The 18,882-nt window shown below is 39.0% G+C and overlaps 1 protein-coding gene and 1 pseudogene across 2 annotated transcripts in view; both read right to left on the bottom strand.

Moving 5' to 3' along the window:
- Positions 1–9: 9 nt before the first annotated feature.
- LOC145463885 (glutathione hydrolase 1 proenzyme-like) overlaps positions 10–18,882 on the bottom strand; it is a 24,191-nt pseudogene continuing 5,318 nt past the window's right edge. Inside the window, exons 2-7 of the transcript XR_014041370.1 lie at positions 4,630–5,009; positions 3,998–4,199; positions 3,311–3,463; positions 2,565–2,803; positions 1,943–2,183; positions 10–1,376 (exon numbers count right to left, since the gene is read on the bottom strand). The product of XR_014041370.1 is annotated as a glutathione hydrolase 1 proenzyme-like (transcript). The remainder of the gene's footprint in view (positions 1,377–1,942; positions 2,184–2,564; positions 2,804–3,310; positions 3,464–3,997; positions 4,200–4,629; positions 5,010–18,882) is intronic.
- LOC145464131 (uncharacterized protein KIAA1958-like) overlaps positions 12,696–18,882 on the bottom strand; it is a 9,653-nt gene continuing 3,466 nt past the window's right edge. Inside the window, exon 1 of the mRNA XM_081447948.1 lies at positions 12,696–18,882. This exon is cut by the window's right edge and continues 3,466 nt beyond it. The gene's annotated coding sequence lies outside the window, so the exon portion shown is untranslated.

Raw genomic sequence — 18,882 nt, 5'->3', positions numbered from 1 at the left:
ACTTCACAGGGGAAGTCAGTACAAATCGAAGACAGCAGCTAAAATTCACTTGGAGTTTTGCTGTCCCAGATCGCTCTTAAAATGAAGAAAAGACTTCTTGATAAATCAAATCAAACTTTCTCCAGGGGGGAGGAGGATACGGGAGGGGTATGGTAAACGGGAGACAAAATAAGGGGAACGGGATTTCTAAGAGGGGAGAAAGCGAGGGAGAAACGAAAAATGTTAAGTTTTGTCATTTATTCATACGTTAGAATGTTTCAAAGACAAGAACCCAAAATGCTATTTCATGAATTGTATTAATCATCTGAGAGACTTCAGGACAAACAAGCAAACGAAATATCGCGCTTGGGCTGAAAAACAGACTTGCTTTCGCCTAGGAACCTCACAGCTAAATGGCTAGGATATTTTTGGAGTCTCCTAATTTACAGGGAACGGCAACAGGACGGAAAAGGCGGGAGTTGGGAGCCGAGACTTTTGCTTATCTCAGTGTTTTCTTTTTCTTTTTTCATGTATGGATGTGTTATGCATATTTTTTCTTGCCAACATTGCAGTTTTTCTGGAAACCAACACTAGGAAACATTACTGAAAAGATTTTGTTTATTCTATCTACGACATGTGCATCCTCATTTCTAAGCAAAGACATATTTTTTATCAATGCTAAGCAGCGTCGAAAAAAGAAAACCATAATCCCGTTTTCAGGCTTCTAGGGGACAAAACGCACCCCAAAGGAAGTGGAAACGACCTTAAATGAACATATTACATCAAATGCAGTCGATATGAAAGCAAAGATAAGTGCAGAAATGCAAACCATTAATGTTTTTCATTAATCACGGAATCATGCGTCAATATCGTTCATTAACTACTAAGATTTTTCCCACATTGAAACATTTTGTCATGGTTGGAAAGAGTAACAAACTGGCCCTAATTTTGAAAAAACAAGATACTTAATTTCAGTACACGTTTCGCGTATCAAAAGCTGTAACTCTAATTTTGATAGCTAATATAATGTTTTGGTCACTCTTCAAAACTAGTGTGAATGTAATCATACTAGGAGAGTTTTCGGGATCGGCATCAGGACAATTGTTCTATTGTCCCGCGGGCGCGCCATGTTTCCTCGGGTCTGACTTGGCTAATATTCCCTTTTCAGGGTCTCGGAATACTGCCTGCACCGCGGCAAAGAATTCCACGCCAGTTACGTTGTGTCCGCGTTTTTCCAAACCTTCCAATATTTCGCGTGACATGCGATATTTGCCAGAAGTGTCAAAAGGTATCTTTTCATAAGAAACATCCTGATCGGGCACCAGTTGAGTATGCAGTCGAGGCTTGTCCACCGCGTCAAATAAGGATTGTTCAAACCACAGCATGTTCATTAACACCTGCGCATGCGAACAAAACTGTTATCCGCTGAAGACAGACAGAGAACCTAAGTCCAAGCTGAGAGACTTAGGTATACGAACATGACTTGGCCCCAGTCTCATAATGACGATTTCACGGTTGATGTGAAAACACCAATCGCATTTGTATTTTAGAGCATTTGTTCTTGTATCTTCAGAGTTATGGGTTTGAAATCAAGGGAGGATAAAATAAGATAGTTATTTTTCCATCAAAGTCTGATTCTAAAGGTAATCCCCGGCAAGTTATTTTTAGAGATGGTATTTAGTACTCCCGCGTATAATGCTTCGACGAGCGTTGCGCAAATGTTTTCTTGGACGATGGACTTAAGTGTAAAGTCGTTTTTGTAAGTCGCTCGGGCTGTCCCCGTGAGAAAATTCCTGTCAAATGATTAACTATCCCTGGACCTTTCTGTGATTTGAAAAATCAGAATTGATCTAAAAATAACCTGAGAGTGATAAACTTGGTAATAAGTCCTGTATGGCGGATGAACCCGGCTCGTACCCTTCATTTTCTCTTGTTTAAAATATGATTATGCCATTAAACATACCAGTGACACGGCGGTGGTGATCCTTTTCCCGCCAGAGGCGCCGATAACAAGTTCAACTCTGCCTTCGTCGCTTGTCAAAATGGCGGGAGATATGGACGAGAAAGGTCGCTTGTTTGGCCCGGGAAAGTTAAAAGGAGATGGAGAAATACCGTCCACTATGTTGTGACCGGGAATGTCACAATCATCCATCTGGTCGTTGTAGATGATTCCTGTGACGTTAGATCGATATTTGGATCCAAATCTGTCAAAAACAACGGTGAAAACGGAACGACAGTGGTAACTGATATTCAATCGAAATGTCAATTAATAGGCTATGTACCTTTTGTCGAGAATCATGATCGAGCCTGCGAATGTCATTAGAGAGGTTGCTTGTCAACTCCATGTACGTGATGACGTCATGCTGATATCACAACGTTTGGAGAACTCACGTTAAGTTTAAGGCTAACAAATAAAGATTTGATTGTCTTTGAATGCTCCTACAAGCATTCGGTAAAACGACACTATAATGCAGCTCTGGCTAAGCGTAATTGGAAGGTTCTAACTGAAGGTCGAAAGGGTAATTTACTCAACCATCAAAGGCAAAAAGAGTTAATTAATAACTCGTAAGAAGTTCTAAACCTACCTCCTGTTGATTGTGGTTGTCACGGAAACCGCGTCACCATTTGGCGCCAAAACAGCCACGTGGGTTGTGCCGTAATCAGCGTCTGAGAATGATTCCGCGTAATATTTCACATCCTTAAACATCATGCTATCCCGTATTTTGTGGCGTAACCGGTCGCCTGTTTCCTGACTTAACATCTTTCTAGCAACCTGCGGTGAAACGTTGTGTAAACTTATAGAAAGTATTCTTGGAAAGCTCCACTCTGATGGACTGAAAAACATGTTTTTGTAACTCGTTCGTATAATTCACTGGAAGACTATTCAGTCTTGCAATTTGATTGATTAAGCAGCCATCTACTATGAAAAATTAGATTATGAGATCGAGGTGGCTTAGTAGTTCCTCTGTTTATTAACGCTAATGTTTTGCTTTTAAACTTTTTATACTATAAAACATTATCTGAATTGATGCTCGGCGTTAGCTGACTGCTTCTGCCCCAGTTAACGTCCAGTGTCCATTCTTACAACACAAGCTTTTCTACCTCCGATAATTTTTACATAAAACCCTCAAAACTTGAAACACAAAAAAACGCCAATTCTAGAATTGGTGCTCAACTATGGATTGAGATACCAAGCTAGCTCTCTGAGAGAACTACCAAAAGAAATCGTTCAAACTTACAATTGAAAACAAACTGCTAAGTGTTCTCGGAGACGAAGATTCCTTCATTGAGGTACACTATATTATTTCTAAATTAAAATATCAGTAGTAACTATTTTTATGTCTTCCGCGATATCATTGGCCAGCTGTCCACTGTAAAACGATTCGGGATCGTTTTGCACTTGTTCCAAGGTTTTGCGTACTTTTCGTTCTTGATTTTGTCTCCTTTTTTACGAAGCTTTTTGTTTTTATCCAGAAGCAGTTCGCTGAAATCATATTGAAAACAACAACACAGTATCGTGGCATTATTACCAGGCTAGAGAGAACGAAGTAAGAATCAGAACCTTTACACATGTGACTTCCCTCATGAAATTTGCTATAAGTATGTTAAGATTTGGCGCGTGCGTTATTTTTGGAATGCATTAGGCCATGGCCATCTTGTAACCAAGAGAAGATGAAGGCAAAAGAGTTACTCCCCTCTATAGGCTTTATTTCTCAAGTAATCCTTGTCAATTTATTCTAAAATCACTAGCTCCCGGTTTTGGAAATCCTAGGATGAATCCATCCAGTGACGTGTATTTTGTTCACGTGCCGGGACAGCCTTAGCTAGCAGCTTTACATGAATTTCTTCAGAAAACGCAGCACGCGTGTGGTGACATTATCTGTGTGTGCACTAGATAACACAACTAAAAATAACTTGAGAGGGATTACCTTAGGAGTAAGAGCTACACTTGGGATTAACCCTGTTACGCTTTATCTTCTACTGCTTGTAATTGAGTTGCAAGGTGATATGAACTGACCTCAATCCTGGATCATTTCTGATGTCCTGTTCTAATCCTTTTGTCGTTTTCAGAGCATCGTCCACAGCTGCTGTTATTTTAAATCCATTTCTGGCCAATTCGATGGCAGGTTGAACAAGTTGTTTCCACGGCAACCAGCCATATCGTTTCCAGGCTTCGTATTGACCGCGTACCTCGCCAGGCACGGCAATGGACAGACCACCTAAGAAGAAGTCAAGGTAGTCTTTGTAGTATTTGCTCAAATCAGTCGACGTTTTAAAAATTTAAACGGTCATCTTTAGTCCAAACAACCCAAAAATATTTCATCAAACGTGTGAGAGATACTAGCCAGTTAAGAGTCCGAGTCAGTGTTACAAGCTGACGAACATTAATACAATAATGTGCAGTTCCGATTGCGGGCACAAACGAATAGCTTGTAAATTTGCTACAGAATCCCAACATGGCGAAAGGCGGAACATTGATTAGTCACAATAGTATGGAGAGCTCTCGTGTGACCGCTGCAAAATCAGTTAAATCCAGTACCCAGAACTATTCTACCGTTTGGTCATTCTCCAGGCTTTTTCTGGACCTCGTTATACTATTTTCTTCATATTTTTAGAAGTCTTCGCTGAATACAAAGCAGAGAAGAATACCTTTTTGGGCTTTCCGCTCGTTGCCCTTAAACATGTCCCGGTATGCTAGAGCTGGAGCGGTTTCTCTGAAGTCGATGACACTGGCTTCGTGGAGGCTTCTGTTGTACACCAACATTACTCCACCTCCTCCTATCCCCGACGAATGCATGCTTATAACCACCAAGCAGAACATGGCGGCGATGGCAGCATCCATGGCCGAGCCGTTGGCGTTGACAATGTCTTTGCCGATTTGGGAGCACTGCGGTGTATCCGTAGCAACAGCCTGTCTTTCGTAGGGTCCACCAGTTGACTGATCGGATTTTTTTCCCACAGTAACATACACCACAGCACCTATAGCCACCACAAGTAAAAACCCGATCGCACCACAACCTGCCTTCTTCCTACAAGAGAAACATTAGGCTGGTTTTACTAACTACCTGTTGTGCGTGCTCGAGAGGCGACCGAGAATCCAGACCCACTCAATTCTCTGATATCCGCAAGTTCGGGTATCTATATATAAATTAATATTTTGCAGTTATTTTTCTCTAAAGAAATTTAAAAAAAAAATAGGCAAAAAACTTTATCAGTATATTTTTATTATATACCGAGTAAAAATTTCGCAGAAATTGAAATATCATTAACGGCGAAAAGTCTCCCTCGGCATATATATCTAAATCACAAATGTCGCAGTTCTTGAAATGCCATTATCGGGGGAAAATCTCCCTCTGTAAATATATTTGAACGACAAATTCCGCAGTTATTGAATGTCATTAACTGCGAAAAGGCCAGGTCACTGAGCAGAGAACTGGACAGACGGATTTGGCTGACGCGTCTACATCCTTGGCGGCGCTCAATTCAGATCATGCGATGTTTCATTTGGGAAATTACAGTTGTTCTGTTTATACATACTCCCACACGTGATCTGAAGTGGGTGGCAAATGGATGTAAACACGTTAGCCGAATCACTCGTGTATTACAGAAACTGACTGAACTGATATGTTACTTGTCTTAACTCAACATGTCCAGACAAATCGTGCAACAATTCTTACTGAGGCAATTCGTTTGAAATTCAAGAACTGAAACGGAGTATTTTCCTTGCCTTGTTTCTATACACTGTTGACCGGCGCTGTTGCGCTTCGTCGGCAAAGAGCTTGAAACAAGGAGCGCGGTGCTTAATGGTTAGGTAGCTTGAGTAGCAAACTTTGATTAGTAACAAGCGTTCTTCTACAAACACTCAACGTTCTGGCCAGGCGAAAATTGGGTCTGGAACAAAAAATATCCACAAAGTTACCTTCGACTCCGTCTGTTTTTTTTGTTTGTTTTTTGTTTGTTTGTTTGTTTGTTTGTCAAGGAGGAACTCTTAGGACGCGGCAGTAATTGTATCACTGCTTATTTTCTCTATTTTTTCAGTAATCGTCTTAATCCATTAGCGGACAAAAGCACTGCTTAAATAAAAAAAAAAATGGATTTTTTGTTCTCTTCATTGCTTTTAAAGTATTGATATTTATAACCAAAGCTGTAACGAGAAGCCCTAGCAAACCGAGACGTTACTTATTACCTTTTATGTTAAAAAGAATATTAACTAAAACTGCTTTTTGAACCAAAAATAGAGTCCGTATTTTTTTAAAAAAGTGACATTCCCCACGCTATATGCATTACTAGTATAACGCAATTTGTTTCAGGTTTTAAAAGGTCGAGTCGAATCATGCGAAATAAATTTCTATTGTGAAATATCAGAGAAAAAATAATACAAGTTATCCCTTTTCCGTTCTTCTGTTGCATTTGGCCTTCCTTTGTTACTATCCCTGTGGATATATTTTGTTTTGTGATTTACAGCGCTATGCCTCTTTTACTGGCTTTTGTTTCTCTAATTAAGCATGCATCTGTTCACATTCTGTGGACTAAAAATTCACGGAAGGAAAGTTTCCAGTCATCCAAAGTCTTTCTAGCAAAGAGTTACTATGTTCGATGTCACTGATTAGGGTTAACCGCTTATGCTGTTAATCGCATCTATAACAAAATTCTCGAAATTCCGAAATTTGTTATAGATGCGATTAATTAATAATTAGACTTCGTGTCGTACAATTCAGGGAGTAATCGTGCTAATATTTTCAAATTGGCCTCGCACTTCGCGCTCGTCCGATTTTGCAATTACTCGCGCGATTACTCCCTGAATTATAAGACACGAGGCTACCTGTCGCTATATGAGTTTATACACCTTGAACCAAAAACAAATTACGTTTTAAAATACGTAACGCTACCCACGATATATTTTTTACACTTACAAGGCGATTGGTGTCCATTATTGAGTTTTAAAAGGTCGAGTGCAAACATGCGAAATAAATTGCTATTGTTCAGACGATCTGTTCCTTAAAAGCAGAGAAATAATCAAATACTTTTTTTTTTCCTTTTTGCTCATGGATGTTACGCAACATCCATGAGCTTAGGATGCAGTCGGATGGTGCTCACTCACTCAGTCAGTCGATTCTAACTAATTTATTCATTAAACCTGGATTAAACAGTTTTCTCCTACCTCCCCTTCTAAGTGTTGTTTTTGTCCACGAGTGTTCATTCGTCTTCAGGAAGGTTCTTTGACCAGGGGAGACTAGAAAGGTGTACATTTTTGCCCGATAAATCGAGAGCCTGGGTACGAGTTTGTCGGGTCCGCAAATGATCCCGATCAAAAAAAAGGAATGGCAAGGATTTATATCGGAGGAAGGTGACAACATGTACAAAAATTATGAACTAAAAAACATGTTTTATCATTTTACAAAAAATATTCGACAGCTGCTGTGTTGTTCTTCGAAGGGTACAGATCGTTTTCACTGTCACGCAATAAAAGAAAATAATAAATCGAAAACCAAACAATGGAAAAAGCTAAATTAAGAAATTGTGATGTACGCTATAGAAGATAACTAAATAAGACACTTCTCCAAGTTTTAGGCCTGTGCGTTTCCCCAAACTTCAGATATTCGTCGTAAATGTTTCCCAGAAATTTACAGAGCCCAGTAAGAAAACGCCATGTTGGTGTACATCCGTGGTACACCAATATGGCGACCGGAATATAGTGTAAACTTCTGGAACTTACTTTGGCTTTCTAGGCGACTGATTATCAGTACTAAACAAAAAAGCATTTATATAATCACTTTTCCTAATGCTCTAACTTCTAAAAAGGCTCAAAATCATGAGATAAGTATATATTTTTCACCAAACTCGATCGTAGCCTTGTGTCACGCAACCTCCATGACCCTGAAATTCAAAATGCTCTGGAGTCCGAAGCACGCTAATTGTAAACAGATATAAATATACCGCCTCTTATGCCTGATGAGGATATAAACACGTCACGTGAAGACGATCTATTGAATTAGAAGTCTTGCAAAAACACGTACTTGTAAACATCCTCGAAATCCCGGTGGCGATAGTATCAAACATCTATCAAACAGCTAACTATCAAAACGAAGCGCAAGCCTAATGGCCTTGCTTGGTCATGAAGCTGAACTTCATAACTATAGCTTGGAATTTTGGCTTCTTAGAATACTCAAGTAGTCATTTCCGAGGAGTTAAAGTCAGAATACGACCAAGGAAAAATTACAAAATAAATTTGTTCAAATTTCCAGTGCTACACACTAGGTGTTTTACAGAGTGATGAAGCGTTGTAGGCTTGTGGGTCTGCCCAGGTGACAGCGTCTTCTGTAATAGTTGCTTCGTGGTTAGATTTTAGTTTAAAACTTTAGACGAGTGGCGTTAATGGCTGATAAAACGTGATTTAACTATAACACCGAAACATCAATGTTTAACAAAGGAAGATATGTAGCGTATGTTGCACCGATCATAATTTTACTGAGAATTGCAAAGAAATGCAAGCCAAGTCGTGTTTTGATGATTGAGTGGTGATATTCATAACATCGTAGTTAGCAACAAAATTTAGTCGAAAGTATGAAAAAAGAGCAAGTTGTAAGCCAGTATAATTATAAGATGGCTTTAATAAAAACATCGGTAGTGACGTACGCCAATTCCCTATCCACACCATCCCACCATCCATGCCATTCCTTATTTTTTGATCGGGATCATTTGCGATCCAATATGGGGATCATTTGCGGTCCGGGATCATTTGCGGTCCTGGGATCATTTGCGGACCCGTACAGAACACCTCGAAGATTGAAGTCGGCCATTTTGGTTTCATGTCATTGAGTTATTTTTTTGTAAAAAAAATACCTCTTAGTCGGCGCGTCGGGTATGTTATGGACGGGTCAATGGGTGAGTGAGTGAGTGAGTGAGTGAGTGAGTGAGTGAGTGAGTGAGTGAGAGATGTATGTATGTCACACCAATCAGATTGGATCTACTATGAACAGCCAATCAAATTTCTTGTTGTAAAGGTAAATGGTACGTGAGAAACACAAGGTATGTATAAACACAAGGACTTTGGTAATTGAAAAATAAAGAGTGACGTGTATGTTGCCGGTTTGTGATTTTTAGTCCGGTTTGGAGGGGAGTGTGACAGTTACATACGTACATTGGGTTGTTTTAGAGTGCATAATTTTCAGTGTAATGGTGGCTAGTTATGAACGAGATGACTCATGAGTTTTGAAGCAGTTCATGAGTAGTAGGCAAATGGCAAGAGATATTTTTATTTTTAATTACAAAGGGTAACTTGATAGTTTTGCTTTTCACAAGGAGTTAATTCAATTAGAGGTCACGAATCGTCGGTTCTAGTTCTTAGGACATGTTTTAGAGGAGACGAGACTATTTAGATTTGAAGCAGTTGTAACGTTTACAATAGTAAGTGCAGGTAACGACTGTTTTGTTCTTATTGCATGCAAATACAACGAGATATTTTTATTTTTTAGTTACAATGGGTAATTTGACATTCTTGTTTTTCACAAGGTAGTAAATTCAATTAGAGCTGACGAATCGTCACCACTTGTTCCCACGAGATGTTTGCTACTTTTAGTTACAAATGGTAACTCGACACTTTTGTTTTTCAATGGGAGTAAATTCAATTAGAGCTTACAAGTTATCGGCTATTGTTCCCAGGATATTAAACAAAAAAGCTTTCATTTCTAGAGTGTTTTTACGTCTCTGCAGTAGCAGTTTAATATTTTTATTTGATGGGCATTTTATGACATTCTTTTCAGTCCGATATTTTTAAAGGTAAAAAGTATGAAAACTGTTCAAATGTTCTTTGAAGACTGTGTGGCACCAAGTTAAAGTGCAATTTAATTAAATCAGACTTTCAACGTGTCAGAGAGGTTTTTTCTCTTTCTTTCAATTTTCGGTGAAGTAGTGTTGTTGCGTTGTGTTGTGTAAAAAGGGTAAACTTAGGACTATAAAATGCGAAAAGTTCTCTTAACTGGAGTATTTTTGAGCAAAAATTCCTCTTGGGGGCTGGAAGGACTCCCGAGGGGGTACTCCCAGAAAAATTGGTTGGGGGTGTGCGGCCCGCTTCCCAAAACCCTTACCCTATTTATGACCAAAATCTGCGATATTCCTTACCCTATTTATGACCTGACCAAAAATTCGAAACCCTATTTACGACCTGACCCTCAAATCAAAACCCTGTTTCAGACCTGCGTTATAATTAGCTCCCTAGTTCAAACCAATGTTAAATTATCGTAAAGATATAAATTTGTGAAGGGCTTTTGTTGATTTTCTTTTCGATAATGATGAAAAAGTGGCTTCTTCTTAAAGCATACCCATATCAAGGCTAGAGTGCAAAAACCGTACCCTATTTATGACCAAAATGACCAAAATCAGCTAAAATCGATACCCTATTCATGACCAAAACGGCTGAAAAACCATACCCTTCGGGGCCGAACAGACCTATATAACCCATATAAGGGAGTTCCCCCCCCCCGGGGGGGGAAGCGCTACGTGATCGGTGAGTGAGGAAGTTATGCATGTGCGCGTGTCAGACCAATCACAGTGTGGGTTGTATCAAAGAACGAATAAAATTGCCTGTTAGAAAATAAGATGGTATCTACATTAATCTGGAGACGTGTCAGATTACTGTAGTTTGTTCAGTCAAACATTTTATGGCTTACTATTTAGTTATCTTACCATTACCGATGTAACATCGTATGTACATCATAAACTCCCAGTTTCTTTCTTGCTGTACATCGCAACCAAAAAACTTGTCAAATCAACCAAATCATTACCGTAAACAGTTCCATGAATGCTCCTATCTCTGAGACTTATAGTTCACAAAAAAATAACTCTTGCACGCCTTGCGTGCCTATGTTTTTCTTTCGTAAATATGTTGTTTTTTGCCTATCGGCTTTTGCTCACACCTAGATGAAAGCTGGTAGAGGTATTTATGACTGTGGTCATGTATCGTTCACAACAGCACGGTCGGCGAGGTCAAAGAATTGATGCAAGACACCCGGGAAGACAAAGCAGAAAGTAAGATGGTGATTAGCTTTTTTTCTTGGCAAGAGAATTTGACGGTTTCCACTCGCTCTCTCTCGTTGTGTAGTCTAAGGTAAGCTTAAATTCTTGTACGGTTTTGGTTTCATTGTTTCTCTATTGTTTTATTTTGTACGCACACATTGAAATTCTGCCTGTGTTAGTATCGCAAGCTCGAAATTTGTAAGCTTGTTTTTAAATACTTAGGGGAAAAAAATGTCGAATTGCCTTATCTTTTAGTTTTGTTGTCGTTCACACTACATTTCTTTTGTATTCCATGCAGTTCGACCAGAGTGAAAATTTCTTCACGGATAATATGCAAGGCAACCTACATGTACGATTGAGTAAATATACACTGCAATATTTTAGTGATGGATGAACAAATTAAGTCCAAGAGACTGTGTAGATCTATTTGTTTGCGAGAAAGACATGCTGTCCAATTGTGTCAAAAAGCCGGACGCATGGTGGCTGGTGATGTAGATTTTTTTTTTTTTTTGCTCCTAGAAATGAGAGATTTAAACAAATTGACATCAAAACTTGAATTATGGAGAAGAGAATGCTTGATACTTGTCAACATAAGTATGTTCTGTAATCGTGGCAAAAATCTATTAGCAGAAACGTATCTGCAATCTTTCTTAGTATTACTGCATTGCTAGTGAGACTAGCACAAACAATTACCAAGATATATAGGAATAAAATACCGTGATTGTTGTTCCCAAGAAGTATGAGTTATTGACCAAGTGTGAGGTCAAGATAGCTGGATATTGGCCAAGTTCTTTTTTCGCGTGTTTATGGACCGAGACGGAGTCGAGGTCCATAAACTCGCAGAAAAAGAACGAGGCCAATATCCAGCCATCTTGACCAAACAAGCTTGGTCAATAAATGATTTATTATATGGCTTTCGGGGAAATTTTTCTTGCGGGACACGGCGGGTAGTCCCAAGCGGGCGAGATAGCTCCATCTTGCCCGCTCGGGTAGCCAATCACAGCGCAGGATTTGATTCATCTTGCCCGCTCACGGAGCTAGCCATATAATAAAGAAAATTATTGTTATTTTACTTGCATGCGCCACAATATGTAGTATCCTTATTATTGTATTGCACCAAGCTGGGGGACTTCTTGCTACAGTTGACTAAAGGTGCACTTTTTTCAGGCTGGAGGTATTATAAGACTTAACAGGACGGGGATTTCAAACATTAATTGATTATTTATCCCAGAAATAAGATCTAGTGGGCCACGTTAGGTTTTTGAAAGGGGTTTCAGGCAAGAAGCTACATGTATATGAAAGGAAAGCCTTTCCTGCTAAAAAACCGTAGAATGGATAGGTCTTTGACCTTGGACCAGAGCCTCCTTGTATAAAACTTTGTTACTTCCCATCCACCTCTCCATGGACATAGTTCTATAGAAAAAAAACCTTATAAATTGTAAACAAAAACAATCCCTTCACTTCAGGTTCATGATTGAAACAAAACTGTCTGAAATCATTCTTATAATATTGAAGGAAATACTTATTTATTTTTTTCTATAGATTTCCTATTTACCTGCAAGCTACAATCAAATTGTTTATGTTTGACTTAGCCTAAAGTAAACAAGATTTTGCCAAAATCCATGTCTCACTTAAGTGAAATTTGGCAAAATACTCTTGGCAGTCCTGGCATTCTCAATTTGGTTGTCTAAAATAAATTTTAAAATCATGTATTCTAATTTTTGCATAATAGTAATCATTGGTATACAGCTGTGCCATAATGTTGACTGAACAAGGACCATAACCAATTTACCTTGACCCAAAATGCACTGCTGACTCATATACATAATTATATGGTCAATTTTGGACTGACTGGTAAATATGGTGAACTCTCATTTAATGATTTCATTTTGAAACAGACTGTTGTTATTCTTTGACACTACATCATGTACAAGTTAATATGATAACAATGTTCCAATTCCAATCAAAATTAAGTATTATCCATTTTAAAATTTATAAGCTGTCTGTGTAAACAACCTGTTATTTGATTTTTGTATTTCTTTTCTATTTCGAGCAGTCTGGCCTCGAGCCCTGGCTGGGAACATTGTGTTGTGTTCTTGAGTAAGACACTTAACTCTCACAGTGCCTCTTTCCACTCAGGTGTATAAATAAGTAGTGGCAAATTTAATTGTGGGAGTAACCCTGCAATCGATTAGCATCCCATCCGGGGTAGTAGAAATACTCCTAGTCGCTTCATGCTACAGAAACCGGGATAAGTGCCGACCTGATGGGCCACTTGGCTCACATGCAGACTTTACTTCCACTTCGGAGGCAACAATTCATCCATGAGCTGGCTCAGGGAGCCTTTGATTACATTTCGGCATCGCCCTTTCGTGCTATCCAGTTGTATTTTTTGTTTGTTTTTTGTTTTTGTAATTTACAGAGCTTTGCCTCTTCTACTGCATTTTTGTTCTCTCTAAGCGTATTTGCTTCAAGAAACAAGAACAACAATACATACATTGTTGCCGGCTTCAATCCGACAGCATAACACAGTTACGCAGTTCTAGATAAAGCTGTTACAAAGAATAATGTGTATTCGCTCATTCGAACACAAATCTATTCTCATTCAAGAATACCGAGAACGTTCAGAATATGTCATGCCTGCTGCAATATGACTCTCTGAGTGACTTTCTAAGGAACAGCTAAGGAACAGACGGGTATATATATAAATTAAAATTTTTCAGTTAATTTTTCTACAGAAATTTAATAAAGTTTCGCAAAGAGCTTTATAAGTATATTTTACTATTTTATTATATACTGAGGGAAAATTGCGCAGTTATTAAAATGTCATAAACGGCGAAAAGTTTCCCTCTGTATAGAGTAGAGTAATTTTAACAAATTGACCACAGGTTTTTATGCGTCTGTCCTCTTATAGATGATAAATTGCGTCATAACATTGTCAAAGTGGCTGTGGAGGCACGAGCCGAGGGCGAGTGGTTTCGCAGTAAACTTTGACAGTGTTATGACAAAATTTATCATCACTAAGAGGACAGAGGCATAAAAAACTGACGTCAATTTGTTTTTTACAATAACAAGACCCCAAAATGGTCAAATGCCGGGAATAAATGAGGTGAAAAGACGCCGTAAACTTGCCGTAAACAAAGATATGTGAATTTTATTCAAAATGACGCGAACATTGTCAATAGCTTTTCTCGCTTTTTGATTGGCTACTTTAAAAGTCCATAGAATCGCATTGGTTAAAGAATTGACAATTTGACAGCTGTAAGTTAAATTTGAGAGCTTGCATAAATTAAAATGTTATCCGTCTGTACTCTTATTAATGATAAAAATGAGCCAATCAGCGCGCGAGAAATTAGACAGTTTGTAAAAAAAAAGTTGCATTTGTCCAAGTACCGCTTATGACGACCCGGGCCATAAGATAATAGGGACTTTAAGATACGCTACGGCGAGTGCAACTACGGCTACTTTGCCCGTGAGGGACTAGGCTGACAACGGTGTTTTACCCGCCAAACTCAAATGATTAAGATTTTATGTACGGGAACGGTATATGCAGTCTCTACGTGACTTTACAAAATGACTACTTTCAAGGAAACCAGAGATTATTCTACTTTCATACGAAATACACTTGATTAATGACAATGGTTTCCTTCTCCTGTATCCGTCTTACATCTTTCAGAACTCAGATTTGCCTTTTAGAACTTGATAGAACCGCCTGTAATTCCAACCACAAAACAAAATATAAACTCTGATATAAAAAAGCTCGATTTCAACACGGACAGGTTGTTCGTACAACGATTACGTGTTAAGCCCGAAAATACAAAACTTTCGATTAAAATAAAATACATTTTAAGTAGTAATAAACAATTATAGCTCAGATTAGAACATACGAAGCTTTCATATCTACGGCTGTTCGGCCCGACACTAATATGACTGAATTGATCACCTCGCGTTCTGTACAAATGACAAAGAAACAATGATCTTAGAACTGATTTTTATGATTAAGAACTTTATCTTCAAACTAGGCTGTTCAAACAGTGAAAAAAAGCGTTAAAATGAGAAGTAGGCTTATACTCACGTAGTGAAGAGTACGTGAGACCAGGCACTTTCCCGTAGTAGATGGCAAGGCTACGGCGGGAAAGCCGTTCTGGTACGCGCGTCATGACGTCACCGGAAGCGATCTTCACTATCCGCCGCCGTACTATAGCCTAGCCGTACTATATCTTAAAGTCCCTAATAGCTCACCGATGTAGAACAGAACAAGGCAAGACCAGTTAAGATTGGAGAAGTTAAGATGGCTGATCGCTGATGAAAAATTAAGAATTTAGGATAACTTAAACTCAAAACAAAATATCGGTGATGATATATATAGATACGTTTACGTTTAAGAGTGAGCAGGTGTGATCAAAATCAAGCTTCTATATTAACTCACGAAAATAAATTATTAACCAAGCGATGAGATTACGGAACATCTGATCATCCAAAGGCGTAAATCTGATTATAAAATAATTGTGATTAACAAGCCTGCACGGTGATACTTAACAGCATGTGTACTTTGACAGATCGATGCATTCTAAAAATAATCAAACGAAAAGTGCATAATCGTTGGTAAAGAAGTTATAATCATCTTACTGATATAACAAGCCGATAACAAGTTACCTTACCTATCACAAATGCTCCTAGTCTTAGGTTTAATTGTCACCGTGCATGTTTTAAATATACAACAGTTGGAAAACAGGGACTATTAACAGTCTCAAGAAAACCTGACAACATCGCAAATAAAAGCAGTGACGACCACAACGTGGAGCTGGTTGAACAATCATAGGAAGAACTCCTAAATTCAGAGCTTTTTACCTGAGCAAAACCTCACAATATCATAAACAACACGCAAAACAGTCCACAGACTTGCGCCTGAACATCTACATTTGCAGTTCCAGAAAGCACAAACTGGAAGGACAAAAAAGCTCGATGAAATTGATGCAAGAAACATAAGAGCGTCTATCTAAGACAGACTTATAGCTTTCCACAAGGAAATCTACAGCTTGTGACATGTTGCGTGACATGCCCTTATTTGTCAAACCCGTATTTAGAGATTCCCGGATGTGCGAAAAGAGTGATCTTCCCGCCATTAAAAGATGACTTGTTGTTTATCACAAGGTCTCTCCTTTCTTATGTCTGTTAAGTGCTCTCTGGCATATCGATACACAGCTATCTCTGGCTAAGCCGGACAAAGATAAATATGACACCCGTGATAAGAAGCAGCATAACTTGCAACAGTTAGTGAAACAGCCGGGCCCGGCGTAATAATACAAAATGCAAGTAACCAACATGTTCACGGAATATTTCAAACTTTGTCCCTCCAGAGCTAATATTTAGAGAGTTTAAAACATAACTTGCAATAGAAATGAGCCAAAAAAAACCAGCACGTGGCAAGAAACAGAGGTTTCAAACTCTACAAATTACACGCGGATAACAGCGGAAACCACGCAGACCTATGACCTCTAACGGCTCTTCTCTTGTGAAATGTCCTCCTAAAAACAGGATTATTGCTTAGCGAGATATTCAAAGATCCCACTATCGTACCATACAAAAGGGGCAGATCCTCAAAGATATACTAGTTCGAGCAAAACTCTCAAAGCAGCTATTACACGTGGATAGGAGTTGTGTAGGCCTGTCACCCCATTGTTATCACAGCTTTCGCGCGCTCGGCACCCAACGAAACCGTAAACAAAAACAATGTAACCAGAGTATCGAAAAGGATCGATGAACTTAGAGCCGAAATTATGTCATTGTCAACATTATTAGCTATCAACAATAAACAGAAGAGAGATTATACCTGTCTACTCTCTGACTCTCGAAATATAAAACGGGGACATGGGAAGAAAAAGCCATCCCAAATACCAAACAAAAAGCGAAAAGAACGCAGAAAAAAGGATCGAACCGATCGTTTACATGCTCAAACAGAGGCAAACAAAAAACACATAAAAACCTCTCGAACATAGACCTCACAAACGACCAAACTAACTTGCTAGCTAAGGGTCTCAAATATAACCCCACACCAAAAGAAAATGAAACACAAATAAGGCGCTATCTTTTGAAGGACTTCGACCATTTCGCTAAAAGAATGCGTCTACAATACATTTTCCATGGACAAGACAACGAACCGCATCCTTTCCATGTTAAATCAAACTGGATTCCGCCGGTTCAACAATCAGTGGCTCTTGAAAGCTACTAAGAAGAGGTCAAAGTTCAACTTGCTGAAGTACAACTTACAAAACCTAAGCATAATCTGCCTAACACGGAACGAAAGGCGTTAAAAACGCTACAAGAAGATGCCAACATCAATCTTAAAAAGGCAGACAAGGGGACGCGAACGGTTGTCCTAAACACTGAAGATAAAATTCTCGAAGGACAAATCCAGTTAGACAACCTTGAACACTGCAAACCTCTTGAACGTCCTATGGTTGTAGAGACATCCCTAAGGGTAAAACAATTGGTTAAGGAACTCCACCAGCACAACTATATTAATGACATGACCAACCTATGGTTTTGTCAAACACCTAACCCGCCTCGCACACCAGTGTTCTACACGCTTACAAAAATTCACAAACCAGCTCCGGTTGGAAGAGCCATAATATCTGGATGTGATGGTCCGACAGAGAGACTGTCTGCATTTGTAGACAAACTCCTTCAACCCATAGTAAAAGAACAGGAGTCTATCTTAAAGACTCGACGGACTTCATCAATTTCATAGAAAAAACGAGAGTACCAGAGAACGCTATCCTTGTTTCAATGAAAGTGACAAGCCTATACACAAATATACCTCAAGAGGAGGGGATAGAAACAGTATGCAACGCATACTACGAATCTTTCAATGAAGGAGAATTCCTGATCCCGACACTATATCTTAAAAGAGCGCTTGAACTTATACTTCAAGAAAACTCATTCCAGTTTACTGGAAAAAACTACCTCCAAACACATAGAACAGCCATGGGTACTAAAATGGCAGTCGCTTTTGCTAACATCTTTATGGGAAAGGTAGAATCACAAATTTTAAATCAAAGCGCTCAGAAAACACTCGCCTGGAAAAGGTATATTGACGATATATTCTCTATCTGGAATATAAACAAAGACGAAGTCGCGCAGTTCATTGAACAAACAAATAGCCACCATTCCACTATCAAGTTCACGGCTGAAGTTTCCGACACGGAAACAAAGTTCCTCGACACAAAAGTTTATAAAGGCGAGAGATTTGCACAACAGTCTAGACTAGACATTAAAACTCATTTCAAAGCTACTGAAACATTTCAGTATACGCATTTCTCAAGTTGCCACCCACCAGGGGTCAAAAACGGCTTCATCAAGGGCGAAGCATTCAGACTTCTCCAAACCAACTCCTCTGAAACAGTATTTATAACTGCTATTTCACAATTTAAAACAAATCTCATCGAAAGAGGGTATCCTGAAACTCTCGTTTCAACAACTCTCGCAGAAATTACATTTGAGGAGAGAAAACCTGCCCTACAACAGAAACGTAAACATCTAAACAAGACACGCGAATCTTGCCTTTTGTCACACAATATCGCCCATCAGTGCCTAACTAAAAGCAAATACTTTTGCAGAATTGGCATTTAATTCAACAACAACCATTGCTTAGAAGAATATTCAAAGATCCCCCTATTGTCTCGTACAAAAGGGGCAGATCTCTAAAGGATATACTCGTTAGAGCAAAGCTTTAACTGGCTGTTACACGTGGATGGGAGTTGTGCAGGCCTGTCACCCCATTGTTATTAAGATTTTGGACAGAGAAATGTAATGCGTCTCAAACGGTTACCAACCATGGCAACCTGAGTATCCAAACTAAAGTAATGTCTTACCCAGTTGACTCGG

This window comes from Orbicella franksi, chromosome 12, assembly GCF_964199315.1.
Source record: "Orbicella franksi chromosome 12, jaOrbFran1.1, whole genome shotgun sequence".
In the NCBI taxonomy this organism is placed as follows: Eukaryota; Metazoa; Cnidaria; class Anthozoa; order Scleractinia; family Merulinidae; genus Orbicella; species Orbicella franksi.
This window is presented reverse-complemented; position numbering and strand designations above follow the sequence as displayed.